The 18129-nt window shown below is 47.8% G+C and overlaps 1 long non-coding RNA gene across 3 annotated transcripts; it reads right to left on the bottom strand.

The window, feature by feature from the left end:
* Positions 1–1170: 1170 nt before the first annotated feature.
* On the bottom strand, positions 1171–18048 carry LOC131510522 (uncharacterized). 3 transcript variants are annotated; one of them, XR_009261075.1, is made up of 3 exons: positions 17278–17962; positions 14651–14739; positions 1171–1783 (listed from the first exon to the last, which is right to left on the bottom strand). It is a non-coding gene; the product is annotated as an uncharacterized LOC131510522 (long non-coding RNA). The 3 variants fall into 3 exon arrangements; XR_009261074.1 differs by lacking the exon at positions 1171–1783 and adding an exon at positions 13066–13697; XR_009261073.1 differs by lacking the exon at positions 1171–1783 and having other exon boundaries at positions 14258–14739; positions 17278–18048.
* Between the last annotated feature and the right edge of the window lie 81 nt (positions 18049–18129).

The following is an 18129-nucleotide window of genomic DNA, read 5'->3' as shown; positions in this document are numbered from 1 at the left end:
TGTACTAGTGGCCATGCAGGCTCAGGCCACAAAACCCAAACCAGGATGTTTCACTCATAAGACGTTTTGGATTTTAATTTATCCTTGTATTACATTTTCCCAACCTTACCCCCCTCCCCCTGCCTTGTACTTTACTGAGGAAAAATTCATAAGAAAAGGTCCTCTGATTTTTCAAGACTGACAGCCGACTGACGATTGCCCAGTGAAGATACAGAACATTTCCATCACCCCCAGAAAGTTCTGTTGTGCCCCGGTCAGGTCTACCCTCAGCCCCAACCGGGCAAAACACTGTGTGGATTTCTATCACTATCCATGGGTTCTGGTCTCCAATTTCAGATAAACAGCATCATGCAATAGGTTGTCTTTTATATCTGGCTTTTTTGGCTCAACAAAATGTTTTTTGACGTCTGGTGCTGCATGTACTAGCTTTGTTTTGTTTTGTTTTTTGTTTTTCCTTTGCTAAGTAGTAGTTCACCCTGTGGCTATGATGGGGTTTGGGAGTGATGGTGGGGTTCGGAGCCCACGGCCAAGAAAGAATTCTTGAAGACATCTTTGGTGCAAAAAGGTCATCTTATTAAAGCACAGGGACAGGGCTCCTGGGCGGAAAGAGCTGCACTGGGGTTGTGAGAAGTGACTGCTTGTATACCGTGGAGTTGGGGGAGGTCAAGTCAAGGGGAAGGTTCTTTTCTTTTTTTAATTTTTTTTTAACATTTATTTATTTTTGAGACAGAGAGAGACAGACCATGAACAGGGGAGGGGCAGAGAGAGAGGGAGACACAGAATCCAAAGCAGGCTCCAGGCTGTCAGCACAGAGCTGGATGCGGGGCTCGAACTCACGGAGTGCGAGATCATGACCTGAACCATAGTCCGAAGCTTACCCGACTGAGCCACCCAGGCGCCCCAAGAGGAAGGTTCTTAAAGGGACTTCCATATGCTAAAGGAGACCCAGATTACTGGAGGCCTAGCTGCTGTCAAGCTAAGGTGGTTTTTTCCCTCTAGCAAAGCATTTTCTGTAAGACAGTGGGGGGTTCCTGGAGATAAGGCTATTGAGAAGATTGCCCTTTTCTTGTAATATTACTAAGATGTTTGTAAACTGATGGAGACTGTCAGTTAACCATTTGTTTTCTGTCCTTTCCTTTGTTCTTGGGCAGCCAGGAGGGCCTGAGGAATGTCCCACATGTCCCACCTGGGGGGATGGCGGGGGGGAGAGGGGGAGCGTGTGCTAGCTTGTGCTTTGCCCTCTGCTTGCCTTATGCTCCCTCATCATATCCCCCGTGAACAACTTTGACCCTTAAATCGTTAAAGTTGCTGAAGGTGGAAGGTCTCATCTTCCTTAGCTTCTTCCTGCCGAGTAGGGGCGTAGAGATGTCCCTACCTGTGGGTCAACATCGGTCAGTCGGGGAAGGTATAGGAGAGTCACAAAAAGCGGAGGCAGCCGAACCCAACGCGGACCACGGTGTTGTATGAACCTTCTGGAGCAGAAAAGATCATCTGGTGGCTTGAGGTTATGGTACCAATGGACTTTAGCGTCTGCCAGTGAGATTTTTAGATGTCAAGCTTGAAGCATCCTCAGATGGAGTGGGAACAGGCAGCAGGAATCAGATGATTCTGGTTTGTAATTCAAATGTCTGTGGTGATCCTTCTGAATGCCCCATTGTGAGAGGGAATTGTTAGTATAAATTGGGGAAAGGAGAATGAAAAAAAAAATGTGCAGCCATCAATTTTGTTTGAAGAGGAGGAGTTGGCCGGAATGAGAAGGCACATTAGTTTGCTCATTGGTTTCCTGTGAAGGAGGTACAAGTTTTATTCGATATATGTGAGCCCATGAAGAGTGCCCCTCTAAACTTTACTGCAGTGGGAGTACGTCATATGACGCAGTAGGGGCCCTTACTTTTTGGAATTAAATCCCCTCCTATATTAGAGTTTCAATCCTTTAAATAAACCAGCTTGGCTTACAGGGGGTGGGTTTCTAGTAACGGTCACATCAGGCTTAGGGAGGATATGGTTTGCATATTCACTTAGAGATTTACGAATTAACCTGGCTTCAAGTGAGAAATTTAATAAAACACCACAGTCTTTATCTATTGATAGGTCTAAAGTGAGAAAAGCCTTTTGATACACAATTGTTGGGGGAACCCATCCTGTTTTTTAGTTGTTTAAATAATTATATGCCCATGAGGTGTTGTTATTATCCCCAAAGAATAACAAGCACAGGGGAAGGTCTATACATGAAACATTGTGACAGTTTTTCTGTTTTGCTCAAGTTGTTCAGCGTAGGCAAATAACAAACATTTAAAGACAATCCGAACTAGAATTTAGTATCTAAAGGTGCATTGTTGAAGCATAGTTTTTTCTCTCTAGAATCTGCCGTTTGGAGACAGCCAAGTCAAAACTCATTTGTAAAAACAGGTACAACTTTAACTTGGCCTACCTATTTACAGAAGTTCATCAAGAAATAGCAATTGGGGGGGCGCCTGGGTGGCGCAGTCGGTTAAGCGTCCGACTTCAGCCAGGTCACGATCTCGCGGTCCGTGAGTTCGAGCCCCGCGTCAGGCTCTGGGCTGATGGCTCGGAGCCTGGAGCCTGTTTCCGATTCTGTGTCTCCCTCTCTCTCTGCCCCTCCCCCGTTCATGCTCTGTCTCTCTCTGTCCCAAAAATAAATAAAAAACATTAAAAAAATTAAAAAAAAAAAAAAGAAATAGCAATTGGTTATATGGATCTTGGATAATTTGCTTTGCTGGGACTTTTTATAAGGAACCTCTAGATTGAATGTTTAGTAGCCTCTCCAGGCCAGAAGCCAAGCCAAGTACTTGCCATCAGGCGTGCCTGAAATACCTGCTGATTTGAGTGAATTCCTCTTCGTGGGGTTCCCAAGAGATCCTGAGGCTCCTGTACCCACCAGGAAGTGACATTCTTTAGTCACCTGGTAAGGCTGCTGGGAACTCTGTAAGCAAGCTATCAGGCCAACATTTCCAGGGGCCTTTATGACTTGCCATGTTTCATAAAGTCAACCTTAGTTCCTTAAAGCTATATGGTCCTATCTGAGTCTACACATGACTCTCAAATAGGACATTCCAGTCAAAGCCTTCGTAAAATAACCAGCATTTCGAATGGTGTCCTGTTACAAAGAGAAGATTCTTATTGAACTTATGCAAATAACTGTAATTGCCACGAAAGACAGAATAGTCAGAGTTTTTGAATTTCAGAAGGCTTAGGTAGAGAGAAAGTTAAGTGCTGCTGGTTGTTTACAAATGAATACTTAATCACATTTTTGTGTATCCTAGCTATCTTAAGAGAATGTTTCCTTAATCTGGAAGAGCAAGCAATACTTTAAAATAAGAGTGACGGGGCGCCTGGGTGGCGCAGTCGGTTAAGCGTCCGACTTCAGCCAGGTCACGATCTCGCGGTCCGTGAGTTCGAGCCCCGTGTTGGGCTCTGTGCTGACGGCTCAGAGCCTGGAGCCTGCTTCCGATTCTGTGTCTCCCTCTCTCTCTGCCCCTCCCCCGTTCATGCTCTGTCTCTCTCTGTCCCAAAAATAAATTAAAAAAAAAACGTTGGAAAAAAAAAAAATTAAAAAAAAAAATAAAATAAGAGTGACAAAAACTGTAATTTTCCTCATTCATTTCGTCCCATGTTCCTAATTCTTGTTCAGTTTGAATCCAGCTTTTTAGTTTTGGAAATTCTTACCCATTTTAGTTTTAGGATTTTAAAGATGTTAAATACCTGTATTTGTCATAAAGGTCCTTTTTTTTTTTTTTTTTTTAATATTTATTTATTTCTGAGACAGAGACAGAGCATGAGCAGGGGAGGGACAGAGAGAGAGGGAGACACAGAACCAGAAGAAGGCTCCAGACTCTGAGCTGTCAGCACAGAGCCCAACGCGGGGCTCGAACTCACAAACCATGAGATCATGACCTGAGCCAAAGTCGGTCGCTCAACCGACTGAGCCACCCAGGCGCCCCATGTCATAAAGGTCCTTTTTAAAGTTTTTTGTTTTGTTTTGTTTTGTTTTGTTTGAGACAGAGACAGTGTGAGTTGGGGAGGGGCAGAGAGAGACAGAGAGAGAGAGAGAGAGAGAGAGAGAGAGAGAGAGAGAGAGAGAGAATCCCAAGCAGGCTCCACGCTGCCAGCACAGAGCCTAATGTGGGGTTCGAACCTACAAACCATGAGATCATGACCTGAGCTGAAACCAAGCGTCCACGGCTTAACCAACTGAGCCACCCAGGCGCCCCCTAAAGGTCCTTTGTAAATCTCCTTGAAAATGAAACATGTTTTGTTAAGAGCATCAGAATAATTATAAATGACAAAAATCTCAGAAATAGACATGGCGAGAGTTCATTATGATGCAATTGATGAGGTAATGCAGTTATTCCTGTGATACATTGTCAAGTGAGGACCTTATACCAAAACACTAAAACTTTAGGAATCGCATATATATTTGAGTAGTGACAACACTTATGCAATACAACCTAAGGCTTACCATTATTTGACGGTGCTTTTCCAAGTAACTGTGCATACCAATAAAAAGGCCTAATTGGTCCAAAACACTTCATTTACAATTTAAATCTTGGGAAGCTTGTTAAAACCTTAGTTAAAACCTTAGAAATTAAATAGGAGTACAGACCACTACAAAACTTAAAACTAAATTATTTATTCAACCAAGATGGCAATAAGAAATTGAGAAGGCAAATGTGTAGGATTATATAGTTGTTAGCAAACCTAAGCTCCTTCAACACATTGAGAAGTTTTAACTAAGTAATCAAAGACCTGAAAGAGACAAAATATAAGCTTTGGTGTTCCTGGCAGACGAAAGAGAAAGGACCTTTGTTTATGTTTTTCTTATCAAGACCAGCACAATCCAAGAAAACTTTGTATTTTGAATAGAGAGAAAAGCAGAATTTTAACCTAATACCAGGGTACTTTTAAAATCCATCCATTTCAACCTTAGTCCATCCTGATCACACATACAATTCCTTTCCAAAGATTTCCCTTCATGAACCTTCTACAACTTTCCTTTGCATTCAGATTTTGTCCCAAGCCATTGCGCTCCAACCAACCAGTCTCGTTTAGGACAAACTTACTTTCTTTTACTTTTAGTAAAAATGTATTTCCATTCCTTCTATCTTTCTCACACATCTCCTACTTTTTTTTTTTTAATTTTTTTTTCAACGTTTTTAATTTATTTTTGGGACAGAGAGAGACAGAGCATGAACGGGGGAGGGACAGAGAGAGAGGGAGACACAGAATCGGAAACAGGCTCCAGGCTCTGAGCCATCAGCCCAGAGCCTGACGCGGGGCTCGAACTCATGGACCGTGAGATCGTGACCTGGCTGAAGTCGGACGCTTAACCGACTGCGCCACCCAGGCGCCCCCCTCCTACTTTTTTACATACAAAGTTGCTTTCCTTATTTCCATCACTCTTAACTACATTTAGCAGAATTTTAACTCTTAGAAACCTTAGTCTCCAGTGACAACTAAGTAGTAACCAGGTGTGAACTGTTACACCAGAATTTTTTGATGGCAAATTTATGAGTTAAGCACAGAGCATGTTTTTCCAAAAGATCCAAATAGCCTTCGTTTCTCTACGATAAGAAGTAAAAGTGCCTATCTATGTTCAGTAATCAATGTTTTAGCACGCCGTTTGATTTCAAAAAAGACCTAGATGTCCAACAAATTCAATCCCATTTATCATGCAAGCAAAACTTTAAAGTTTTAGTTTACCAAAGACTGGAAGCTATCTTAACAGTTACCCATGAAAACTTTGAGACAGACAAAATTAACCATTGTTTTAAGTCATCATTTTGCTCCCAAATTGGAACAGAGAGAACATGAGCTTATTCGACCTTCAGCAAACCTAGATAGAATAAAAAGTTTTTTATTTAATGGTGATAAACAGGCCTATCTCAAACCAACAAACTTAAATTAGCTTAAATATCGAATACATTCTGTGTCCACTTAAAAGTCAATCAATTTTGGGGCGCCTGGGTGGCTCGGCCGGTTGAGCGTCCGACTGTTGGTTTGGGCTCAGGTCATGATCTCGTGGCTTCCTGGGCTCGAGCCCCGCATCAGGCTCTGCTCTGACAGTGTGGAGCCTACTTGGGATATTCTCTCTCTCTCTCTCTCTCTTCCTCCCTCTCTCTCTCTCTCTATCTCTTCCTCCCTCTCTCCCTCTCTCTCTGCCCCTCCCCTTGTGCTGTCTCTGTCCTTCTCAAAATAAAATAAGTAAACTTAAAAAAAAAGTCGGGGTGCCTGGGTGGCTCAGTCAGTTAGGCATCCGACTTCAGCTCAGGCCATGGTCTCATGGCTTATGGGTTCAAGCCCCGCATTGGGCTCTCTGCTGACAGCTCATAGCTTCGAGCTTGCTTCAGATTCTGTGTCTCCCTCTCTCTCTGCTCCTCCCCCACTCATCTCTCTCTCTCTCTCAAAAATAAATAAAAAAAATTTTTTTTAATGTTTATTTATTTTTGAGACAGAGCATGAGCATGAGCAGGGGAGGGTCAGAGAGAGAGGGAGACACAGAATCTGAAACGGGCTCCAGGCTCTGAGCCGTCAGCACAGAGCCCGACGCGGGGCTCGAACTCACGGACCGTGAGATCGTGACCTGAGCCGAAGTTGGCCGCTTAACCGACTGAGCCACCCAGGCGCCCCTCTCTCAAAAATAAATAAAAAACATTTTTAAAAAGTCAATCAATTTGTTTCCCATTATTAGTTTTTACCTGGGATGCCAGTGGGGAGCCTGAAGTGGGCAGTCTAAGGGGGTGCCCTTTGCTCCTTGACACAGACAGTGGGAGAAGGAGCAGATAGGGCCTGAGGCAGCGAGGAGGGTACAGAAACCAGTGACAGAGGCGGAACCCAAAGTGGTGCAGAAACCAGAGGGGGAGGGGAAGGCAGAAGAGGCAGGCCAGGTGCCCGCGGAAGGCAGAGAAAAGAGGATTCCTGGTTCTAAACCTTGCAGCTTGGACAGAGGTGCAAACACCGTGTTTTATTTTCTGATTTTTATTTTTCCACCAAAGTGGAAATATGGAGTCCATGTCAGGCCGGAGAAGACAGGAAATTTTCCCCCAAGCAAAGGGCGTTTTGGCAGCTGCTTGGGAATATTCCTTAAAGTCCCCGTCCTGAGGCAGACTAAGCCACAGTTGGCTCCGAACATCATAGCCATTAACCCGGGAAATGAATGAGGGAGATGCCCTCAGATCGATTAGGAGGAACAGAGAGAAAAAGCCAGCGTCCCCTTTGTCAAGGATGGCCTGTGTTTCCTCCAGCGACTGAGTTCTACCAGGAGTAGGACTGTTTAGACATTTTTGTCAGGAGGGAGCTTACTAGCCAAACACATCTGGGCAAACGCATTCTGCAAGAGGCTCTTAAGTCCAGATCCTGATTTACAGCCACGAAGGCCTGGACCTAGGTAGGGTACCTCCGCCCAATCGCCCTGTCTTCTGCAGAAGAGATCTGTTAGCTCTGTTTCAGGAGGTCAGTCCTTTCCTGAACTTTGTAATGCGAATTGTCTCCAGTGGGTTAAAAAGGCATCCCAAGGGAGAGTCCTTGGGGACTGAAGAGAAGTTCCAAGCTCTTCCCAGAGAGAGAAGAGTAGAGAGGGTTTAGCACCATGAAAATCCCGCCCCCGACTCCTGGGTGGGGTCCCACGCACAGGCTATGTCAGAGGTTCCCGAGCTGTCAAAGTGACCCGAGGCGTCTTCCTACTACCTTACTACTCGGAGGCAGGTCTGCCCAAGGAAGGTCCCATAAAGGGCCCCTGTAGAAGGGATGCCCGTGTCCCTCCGCTTCCGCATTGCATCCTCGGCTACAAACGGGTGCCAGGTGTATGGACCGAAATACTGTACCTTGAAAACCATGCCATAAAAGGCCGTGCCTTGGTTTACCCAGACTTTGAAGAGTATGCTGTGAAGGCCATGCTTTAGTTTCTTGAAGAACTTGCTGCTTTTAACCCATGGAAAACACTAGAAAAGTTTTACAAGGGGGAGTTACCCAATTTTGTAATTTAAGTAGTTAGTAGAGGACATTGACCGAAAACCGTAAAGACAGAAATATCATGATCTGAGTGACATTCCAACATACGTAGTCCTTACATCCAGCTTCCTAGGAAATGGTCCCCAGTTGGGTTTTAATTCAATCGGGTACTGGCTTCAGCCGGCCCCCAGTGGAGGTCCTGTGGCCAGAAGGGGCTAGACCAGAGATGTGGAGGGGATTGACTCAGACCAACGAAGGGGAAATTTCACACAGGAGTCTTAAGATGGGAAGCCGTGCTAGTCACTTAGGTGGCTGCCCCCTGCCCGACACAGACAACTTTGTGTAAGGACAGGAATAAAGAGAGGGCATCGAGTTTCTGGATCTTACTACCATTGTGGCCAAGGGCCTAACATCCAGCCAAAAGGCAGGCTTTCTCCTCCTGGTAGAGTGGCCACGGGCTAGAGGGTGGCAGCCTGAGCAACCCACAGGAAAGTGTCCCAATAAGGCCACGGTTCTCAAAAAAAGCCCCTGAAATGAGAGTCAAGGAGGAAGGAGAAAGCATACTCACCAAATTTGCCCCGAAACACAGAGTCCAGATGAAAATGAAAAGATTCAAGGCCCCACATTCGGGCGCCAAATGGTGAAGTTTTGGGGTGACGGTGGGGTGGTCCTGGGCAGCCGGGAATACCTGAGGAATGTCACATGTGTCCCACCTGGGGAACATCTGGTACTTTTCCCTCAGCTTGCCTTATGCGCCCTCCTCAGCTCCCCCACATTTTAGCCCGTATGGTTTCTCCGTCCACCCGTTAACAGACATTTGTTTGCTCCTAGCGTTTGGCCGTTATTAGTAAAGCTCGTACAAGTATTTTTAAATTTTTTTTTTCAACGTTTATTTTTATTTTTGGGACAGAGAGAGACAGACAGAGCATGAACGGGGGAGGGACAGAGAGAGAGAGGGAGACACAGAATCGGAAACGGGCTCCAGGCTCCGAGCCATCAGCCCAGAGCCCGACGCGGGGCTCGAACTCACGGACCGCGAGATCGCGACCTGGCTGAAGTCGGACGCCCAACCGACTGCGCCACCCAGGCGCCCCTCATACAAGTATTTTTATGGACGTAAGTTCGCTTCTCTAGGGCAAATGCCTAGAAACGGAATGGTAGACTGCAGGTCACGTGTATGTTCTATTTTAGTAGATTGCGACCGTATTCCTAAATTGTTCCACTCCCACTAGCACCCTGGGAAAGTTTCAGTTACTCCCAATCCTTGCTTATACCTGGTAGTGTCAGTCGTTCTCAGCTATGTTTTGATTGGGGGATTTGGGGTTGTAGGGGAAAGAGAGGGGCGATAAGCTGGCCAAACATGATAATCCTGCCACTAAATTCCAATGTCCCTAAGCCCCTGACACAGTTAAACCTTCCTCCACAGTTCTCCAGGAAGGTTCTAGCCTTTCGTCTTTTTTTTTTTTTTTTAAGTTTATTTATTTATTTTGAGAGAGAGTATGAGCGTGAGCGGGGGAGGAGAAGAGACAGAGGCAATGAGAGAGAATCTCAAGCAGGCTCTGCACTGTCACCACAGAGCCCCAAGTGGGCCTTGAACCCATGAACTGTGAGATCATGCCCTGAGCCGCAATCAAAAGTCAGATGCTCAACCGACTAAGCCACCCAGGCGCCCCAGGTTCTAGCTTTTCAATTTCATTTAGTGTAAGCTGTCTTGGGGTCCATGTTCTAGACAACAAATTCAGAGCTGATGTTGCCAGAGGTGTAACTTCAGCCAAAAAGCCCAAAGGAGAGAAGCCAGTCAACGGAGAAGGAAGCTTTATATAATATGAGGTAGATATTTTAGGTGGTAATATACCATAACACTTACTGAGCACCTCCATGTGCCCAGCAGGGTGAGGCATGCAAAATCTAAGGGGGCACCAAAAACTGTCATCAAGATAAATAATTTAAAATGTTTTTTAGGGGTATCTGGGTGGCTCAGCCGGTAAAGCGGTGACTTCAGCTCAGGTCATGATCTCACGGTCTGTGGGTTCGAGCCCCGCGTCGGGCTCTGTGCTGACAGCTCAGAGCCTGGAGCCTGTTTCAGATTCTGTGTCTCCCTCTCTCTCTGACCCTCCCCTGTTCATGCTTTGTCTCTCTCTGTCTCAAAAATAAATAAATGTTAAAATGTTTTTTAATGTGTATTTATTTTTTTTTTCAACGTTTATTTTATTTTTTGGGACAGAGAGAGACAGAGCATGAACGAGGGAGGGGCAGAGAGAGAGAGGGAGACACAGAATCGGAAACAGGCTCCAGGCTCTGAGCCATCAGCCCAGAGCCTGACGCGGGGCTCGAACTCACAGACCGTGAGATCGTGACCTGGCTGAAGTCGGACGCTTAACCGACTGCGCCACCCAGGCGCCCCAAATGTGTATTTATTTTTGAGAGAGAGACACACACACACAGAGCACAAGCAGGGGAGGGGGAGAGAGAGAGGGAGATAGAATCCGAAGCAGGCTCCAGGCTCTGAGCTGTCAGCACAGAGCCTGATGCAGGACCTGTGAGATCATGACCTCAGCCCAAGTCAGATGCTTAACCGACTGAGCCACCCAGGTGCCCCAAGATAAACAATTTTAATGTGCTATTTTATTTTTTTTTCCATTTTTCAAGTAATCTCTGCACCCAACATGGGGCTGGGAACCCATGACCCCGAGATCAAGAGTCACATGTTCCTCCCAACTGAGCCAGGCGACCCTTAATGCACCATTTTAAAATCAAAATTGGGGGGCACCTGGGTGGCTCAGTCGGTTGGGCGGCCGACTTCGGCTCAGGTCATGATCTCCCGGTCTGTGGGTTCGAGCCCCGCGTCGGGCTCTGTGCTGACAGCTCGGAGCTTGGAGCCTGTTTCAGATTCTGTGTCTCCCTCTCTCTCTGCTCCTCCCCTGTTCATGCTCTGTCTCTGTCTCAAAAATAAATAAACGTTAAAAAAAAAAAAATTAAAAATAAATAAATAAATAAATAAAATCAAAATTGGAGCACCTGGGTGGCCTAGTTGGTTAAACCAACTCTTAATTTCGGCCCAGGTCATGACCTCACAGCTGTGAGATAGAGCCCCATGTCAGGCTCCACACTGCTTGTGGATGATGCTTATATTCTCTCCCTCTCTCTCTCTGTCTCTCCCTCTCTGCCCCTCCCCTGCTCACACACGTGCTCTCTCTCTCTCAAAAAGAAAAACATTATTGCATTAAACCATTGTGTATCTTGAATGTTGTCCCTGAAGCCAATGCCGCACCCTCACCCTAGCTCCCACCCTGGCGCTCAGGCTTGTTCTGAGAAATCTAAGTGTATCGACTAACTGAATCCCCCACCTGGTGCAGATTAGTGTATGTATTAGCGTATCCATTATCAGGATGACAATGTGGGTGGCCTGAGGTCCAGAGAGGGTTAGTCCCAGTCCCAAAGTCACACAGCTGGCAGGGATCCAAGCCCAGCCCATCTCCCTGCCTTAGACTTGGCCACCTCCTACAAAGGTGGAGAGGCCCATGCCAGGTAATGTAGAAGCCCAGAGAAATCCTGGAGGTGCCCCAGGAAAGCAGTTTAGAGGCAAGCTTGGTGTAATCAAATCATCTGAGGTGAGTTATGGAGGAGACAGCCAAAGCCAGTTGAGTCCTGTTGACAAGTGTGAAAATTAGAAAAGGGAAACCTCGGGGTGCCTGGGTGGCTCAGTCAGTTGGGCGTCCGACTTTGGCCCGGGTCGTGATCTCACAGTTGGTGAGTTTGAGGCCCGCATCGGGCTCCGTGCTGACAGCTCGGAGCCTGGAGCCTGCTTCAGATTCTGTGTCTCCCACTCTCTTTGCCCCTCCCCAGCTCATGCTTGCACTATCTCTGTCAAAAATAAATAAATTTTAAAAGGAAAAAAAAGAAAAGGGAAACCTCACTACAACGGAGTTCGGAGGCCAGAAGGGGGAGCTCTCACACAATACGACTCCTTGTCAGCCCTTTCCGTTCTCAACTGGAAGAAGCTGGTACTTTACTGCCTATCAGGAGGAAGATTTTCTTCTGAGCCAGCAACAACCCAGCCAACGACTCAGCCAATGAAAAGCCACCACACTCTTTGAGGGACGCCTGGCTGGCTCAGTCCCTGAAGCACGGGGCTCTTGATCTTGGGGCTGTGAGTTCCAGCTGCACATTGGGTGTAGAGATTACTTAAAAAATTAGGGGTACTTGAGTGGCTCAGTCGGTTGGGCATCTGACCTCAGCTCAGGTCATGATCTCACTGTTGGTGGGTTCGAGCCCCACTTGGGGCTCTGTGCTGACAGCTCAGAGCCTGGGGCCTGCTTCAGATTCTGGGTCTCCCTCTCTCTCTGCCCCTTCCCCACTCGCACTCTGTCTCTCTCTGTCTCTTGAAAATAAATAAATGTTAAAAAAAAAAAAAAGAAAAAAAGGTAAATTGTATGGTATGTGACTTTTATTTCAATAGAAAACAAAAAAACATGTTGAGTGAAAGAATCCAGACATTAAAAATCCAGATATATAAAAAATACATTATAAAATGATCCCATGAGGTGTGAAGTTCAAGAACAGGCAAAATTGGGGCGCCTGGGTGGCGCAGTCGGTTAAGCGTCCGACTTCAGCCAGGTCACGATCTCGCGGTCCGTGAGTTCGAGCCCCGCGTCCGGCTCTGGGCTGATGGCTCGGAGCCTGGAGCCTGTTTCCGGTTCTGTGTCTCCCTCTCTCTCTGCCCCTCCCCCGTTCATGCTATGTCTCTCTCTGTCCCAAAAATAAATAAAAAACGTTGAAAAAAAAAAATTTTAAAAAGAACAGGCAAAATTAATCTATGGTGATAGAATTTCCATAAGGTTGCCTCGCCAAGGGCACGGTAAAATCCACGCAGCCGGGGAGCAGACTGGCTGGCAGTGGCAGGAATGTATACGCATATAAAAATTCACAGAGCTGGACGCCTGGGTGGCTCAGTCGGTTGAGCGTCCGACTTCGGCTCAGGTCATGATCTCACGGTCCGTGAGTTCGAGCCCCGCGTCGGGCTCTCTGCTGTCAGCACAGAGCCCGCTTCAGATCCTCTCCCTCTCTCTCTCTGCCCCTTGCCCACTCATGCTCTCTCTCAAAAATAAACATTAAAGGGGCGCCTGGGTGGCTCAGTCGGTTAAGCGTCCGACTTCAGCTCAGGTCATGATCTCACGGTCCGTGAGTTCGAGCCCCGCGTCGGGCTCTGTGCTGACCGCTCAGAGCCTGGAGCCTGTTTCAGATTCTGTGTCTCCCTCTCTCTGACCCTCCCCTGTTCATGCTCTGTCTCTCTCTGTCTCAAAAATAAATAAACGTTAAAAAAAATTTTTTTTTTAATTCAGAGCTGCACACCAAAGGATCTGTGTACTTGACCATATGTAAGTTGTGCCTCCATCAAAATAATTAACAATGAAAAATAAAAAGACATAGGGGCACCTGGGTGGCTCAGTCGGTTAAGCATCTGACTCTTGATTTCAGCTCAGGTCATGATCCCACGGGTTTGTGGGTTCGAGCCCTACATGGGGTTCCTCACGCTGACAGTGCGGAGCCTGCTTGGAATTCTCTCTCTCCCTCTCTCTGCCTCTCCTGCGCATGTGTTCTCTCTCAAAATAAATAAACTTAATTAAAAATTTTTTTTAAATAAAAAGACATACCTCATAGTTAAAATGGAGGTCACGTGTATTCACCTTCCCACGTTCACTCCCCTCCCCCGCTACAGAAACAACAACCTAAAAAAAAAAAAAAAAAAAGATACTGAACAATTACCGACCCCTTGCTCTGTGCTTTACAAGAATTAACTTGGGGCACCAGGGTGGCTCCATCAGTTAAGCGCCCGACTTCCTTCCGCTCAGGTCACGGATCCCGCAGTTCAGTTTGTGAGTTTCAGCCCCATGTTGGGCTCTGCGCTGACAGCTGCAGAGCCTGCTTGGGATTCTCTGTCTCCCTCTCTCTCTGCCCCTCCCCCAATCGCTGTTTCTGGAAAATAAGTGAACACTAAAAAAACAAAAGAATGGACTCATGTAAGCTTCCCAGTAACCCTATGAGGCTGCGTGCTATTATCCCCTTTTACAGACGAAGAAACTGAAGCACAGGGCAGTGAAGTCACTTGCTCAGAATTTTACTGCTGGTCTGGGGCACTGCCAGGATTTGAGCCCAGGTAGCCTCACTCACCTGAGCCAGGATGCCTGGCACACCACAGTTCACTAGCCCCTATGTTTGTTATAAACTTGATACATAGTTTCACTTTCTGTTCTTCAGTAATGGATATAAGCAATATCAAATTGTATCATTTTTTTTCTACTTGCTTTTTTTTTTTTTTAATTCCCCCTCCAACCCAATGGTTTTTTGAGTTTAGCCTTGTTGATATGTTTATTCTTTCTGGTGCCAGATGAATCTACTCCCGTCTCCTTTTCTGGCCCCTGCTGGAGGAGACTTGGTTTGCAAAGAGCCTTATCTTTTGAGAAACCATCCTTAGTCCCTCCCCTGCTAAGAATCCGTCAGTGGCTCCCACAATCCTCAGGGTCAAGCTTGAACTCCAGAGATGTGCTGGAACCCCTCCATCCCCACCATTTGCAGCATCTGGAGACTGCCCCCCACTTCAGGTTCGTCAGCACGAAAAACTCCAGCCATACCCCATCATGCTCTGTTTGTTCAACTATCTGTTCACCCAGCAGCTACTTACTGAGCCCTTTCCACACGCTAGACACTGTTGTAGGAGCCACGGACTCAGCAGAGGACAAGACAGACAATGATCCTTGGGGAGCTGACATCCTGGTTGAGACAGACAAGTAAAAAAAATAGAGTTGTATTTACTAAAATTTGCAAGGAAGAAAAATTGAGCTGTTTGAGGATAAGAATTTGGTAGAGATGGGGTGGGGCCCGTTTTAGGCAGAGAGGCAATCAGGGAGGATTTCTCTAAGAAGGCAACATTTGAGCGAAAATGGAAATGAAGTGAAGAGAGAATGCAGAGAAGGGAAAGCATTGCAGGCAGAGAAGACAACAAGTACAAAGGCCCTGAGGTTGGAATAGGCGGGGTTTGTTTTTTTTTTTTTTTTTTTTTGAGGCGCGGTGAGGAGGCCACATGGCCAGAGGGGCAGGAGCGAGGGGAGCAGAGTGGGAGATTGGGGGAGAAGTCAGGACATGCCAGGTTCTCCCTCGCCCACCTCTAGGGCTTTGTCCCTGCTGTTCCTTCAACCAGACACCCTTTTCCTCTTTATCTACTTTGCAGTTTCCTAACTGGTCCCTCAATGTCAGCCCTTCTGCCTCCTCCACAGTAGTCCTGGGATACCTTTCTCCTGACACCTGACACCCTGTCCACTCACTCATTCGGCAAAGACTCATTGAGAATAGGCCAACTGCTGGGCAATTTCAGAGGAGTGACAGTTAAATAAAATAGGGCTGTATTTTATAATAAATACAACAGGGCTTGGAAAGGTCTCTCAAGGAGGTGGCATTTCAACAGAGACCTAAATGATCAGAAGAGGCCCATCTTGGGGAGGTATGATGAAAGAGCACTCCAGACACCGGCTAGTGCAAAGGCCCTGCAGTTGGAAGTAAAGTGAGACTATCTGAGGAACAGAGGGAAAGCCAGCGTTGTTGGATGGGGATGAGGGGAGCGGAGGAGGTGCCTCTGGACAAGTGGGCAGAGGCCATACAAGACCGCCTTGTAGACCAGGTGAGGGGCGGATGGGTTTCCTAAGGCCTCCAGAGAACCAGGAACAGGTTGTCCAGCGGGCAGAGGTGGGGAATGGGGTGTGATTTAGGGTTCCCGAGGCCCCAGAGAAGACTGGAGAGGGGCCAAGAGCAGCTGCGGGGACGTGCCAGTACAGTTATCGTATTCGATTGAGATTGCACAGTAAGTCCCTCGGTCTCCTTGTTTCAAGCCTGCATGCAACTCTGTTTACAGTGCCACCAAAGTCCCCAGCGGGCATCGATAAATACTCACTGAATAAATGAATGCTGGGAGTTTGGAGTGAGAATTTGGCACGGTTCCCCAGCTCTATCCAGGGAGGGAGTCTGGGACCTGGCAGGCAGCAGAAAGCCCATCCCTGGACACAGTAGCCCAGTCCCTGGGCCAGCCTGGAGCCTAGCTTTGCCACATCCTCTCCATCTGTGAAATAGTTGGGCTGAAGAATTAGAAGAAGACAGGGCAAAGTCTATAGACATCCCAGCTCCAGAGCTGGGGACTTTCCTGACACCCCACACTGTGTCCACTCACTCTTTCCACAAAGATGGAGTGCGCCTAGGCCAAATGCTGGGCAATTTCGGAGAGGAGTGACAGTTTAAATAAAGAAAACAGGGCCATGTTTATATATGACAGGGCATGGAAAGGTCTCTCAGAGGAGGTGACATTTAAATGGACACCTAAATGATCAGAAAAGCCTTGGGGAGATGTGTGCCTCAGTTTCCTCATCTGTAAATTGGGAGCAAAAGAACTACCTCAAAGCATTCTTTAAAAAAAAATTTTTTTAAACAATATTTATTTGGGACAGAGAGAGAGAAAGAAAGAGAGAGAGTGGGGGAGGGGCAGAGAGAGAGGGAGACAGAATCCAAAGCAGGCTCCAGGATCCGAGCTGTCAGCACAGAGCCTGACATGGGGCTCAAATTCACAAACAGGGAGATCGTGACCTGAGCCGAATTGGGATGCTTAACCAAATGAGCCACCTAGGCGCCCCTCAAAACGCTCTTTAATTCAATTGACAAATGAACGAGGGACAGCCAGGAGGCTGGTGTGGATGGACTAGTGTGCAAGGGGAAGAGATACAGGGAGAGAGAGAAAAGGGAAGGTGAAGGAGGTAAATCGTGTAGGGCCTGTGGTCTTTGGGTAGGACTTAGGCTTCTACTATAAAGACAGTGGGAACCATGGAGGGATCTAGGCAGAGGAGGGAGGCGACCACACTCAGGTGTTCACAGGCGTTCTTAGACTGTTGTTTAGGCTGTGGTGGGGAAAATAGACTAGGAGGTAAAGGGTGGAGCTGGGAGACCTGAGAGGAGGCTACCGCACTGGTCCAGATGAGCAATGAGACCGGATCAGGTAGGTGGGGGCGAGGAAGGGGTGAGAAGTGGGCGGATTCTGGATCGGTATCATTCTCCTCCTCTTCCTTCTTTTTCTTTCTCCGTTAAAACACCCCAAATTAAAAAAAAAAAAAAAAGAGGAAAGAAAACATCTCTCCCTGGTCTCTAGGTAACCAAAGTATCCTCAGCCCTCGGCGTTTTGGCTGATCCCCGGAGGGCGCTAATGTTCAGGCTCAGTCGCCAGGGAGCGCTCCCCGCCCTGAGCCCCAAGGGATCAAGGTTTGGCTCACTCACCGGGTTTCCAAGGGAGTGCGGGGTCGGCCTCGAGCCAAGCTGCACGCTCTAGAGACTCCAGAGACCCTGGAGAAGCTCCGAAGAGACCTCCACTCTCCTCCGCTTGGGCACGGGCCTGCTGCATTTATGGAACGCCACCTGCATGCAACAGCTCTGAAGAAGAGTACGGTCTACATTTTACAGCGGGGAAGACTGAGGCTCAGCAGCCACAGGATCCTTCGGGCCCACAGCGAGTCAGTTGTAACAAAGGCAATAACATTAAGCATGACAGCCGCTAACGTTTATTAAGCGCTTACTGTGTTCTCAACACTTGGCACGCACGGTCTCAATTTCATCAACACCGAGGGGTGGGTAGGGTAAATCCCACTTCACAGATGAGGCGCTCTTTGGACGTGGGGCTCCCCCAAGGCATGATCATGACGCTGGGATTTGAACCCAAATCTGTCCAGAGATTGTCTCCAGGCAAAGGATGGTCCTTCCCAGGAGCCCCGAGCTTGCGAACCGGGGGGGAGATGAATTGTTTTTGTGTTTAGAGGGGTCCCGGGAGGCCCAAAGGCCTCTGCCAACCCCCGCCTTAACGTGGCTCAGTCTTTTCTTCGGGTTCCCGCGCGCTCAGATGGGGGACACCTGGGCAGGGTGAGGATGCAGAAAGAGGCAAGGGCGGGGGGAGCAGACGGGGTGAATTCGGCCGGGAACGGGGACAGCCCTACAGCCGAGACCCCGCAGCCCCGGGGGCCGCCGGGAGCCGCGCCCCCTCGGCCCCGCCCCCTCCCCGGGCGCCGACCTCGGCGGTCACGTGACCCGGCCCGGCGGCCGCTGGGGCCGGAGGGCGCGGCGCGCGGACGCGGCGGC

This window comes from Neofelis nebulosa, chromosome 4 (assembly GCF_028018385.1).
Source record: "Neofelis nebulosa isolate mNeoNeb1 chromosome 4, mNeoNeb1.pri, whole genome shotgun sequence".
NCBI lineage: Eukaryota > Metazoa > Chordata > Mammalia > Carnivora > Felidae > Neofelis > Neofelis nebulosa.
The sequence above is the reverse complement of the archived record's forward strand: the minus strand, read 5'-3'. Positions and strand labels throughout refer to the sequence as shown.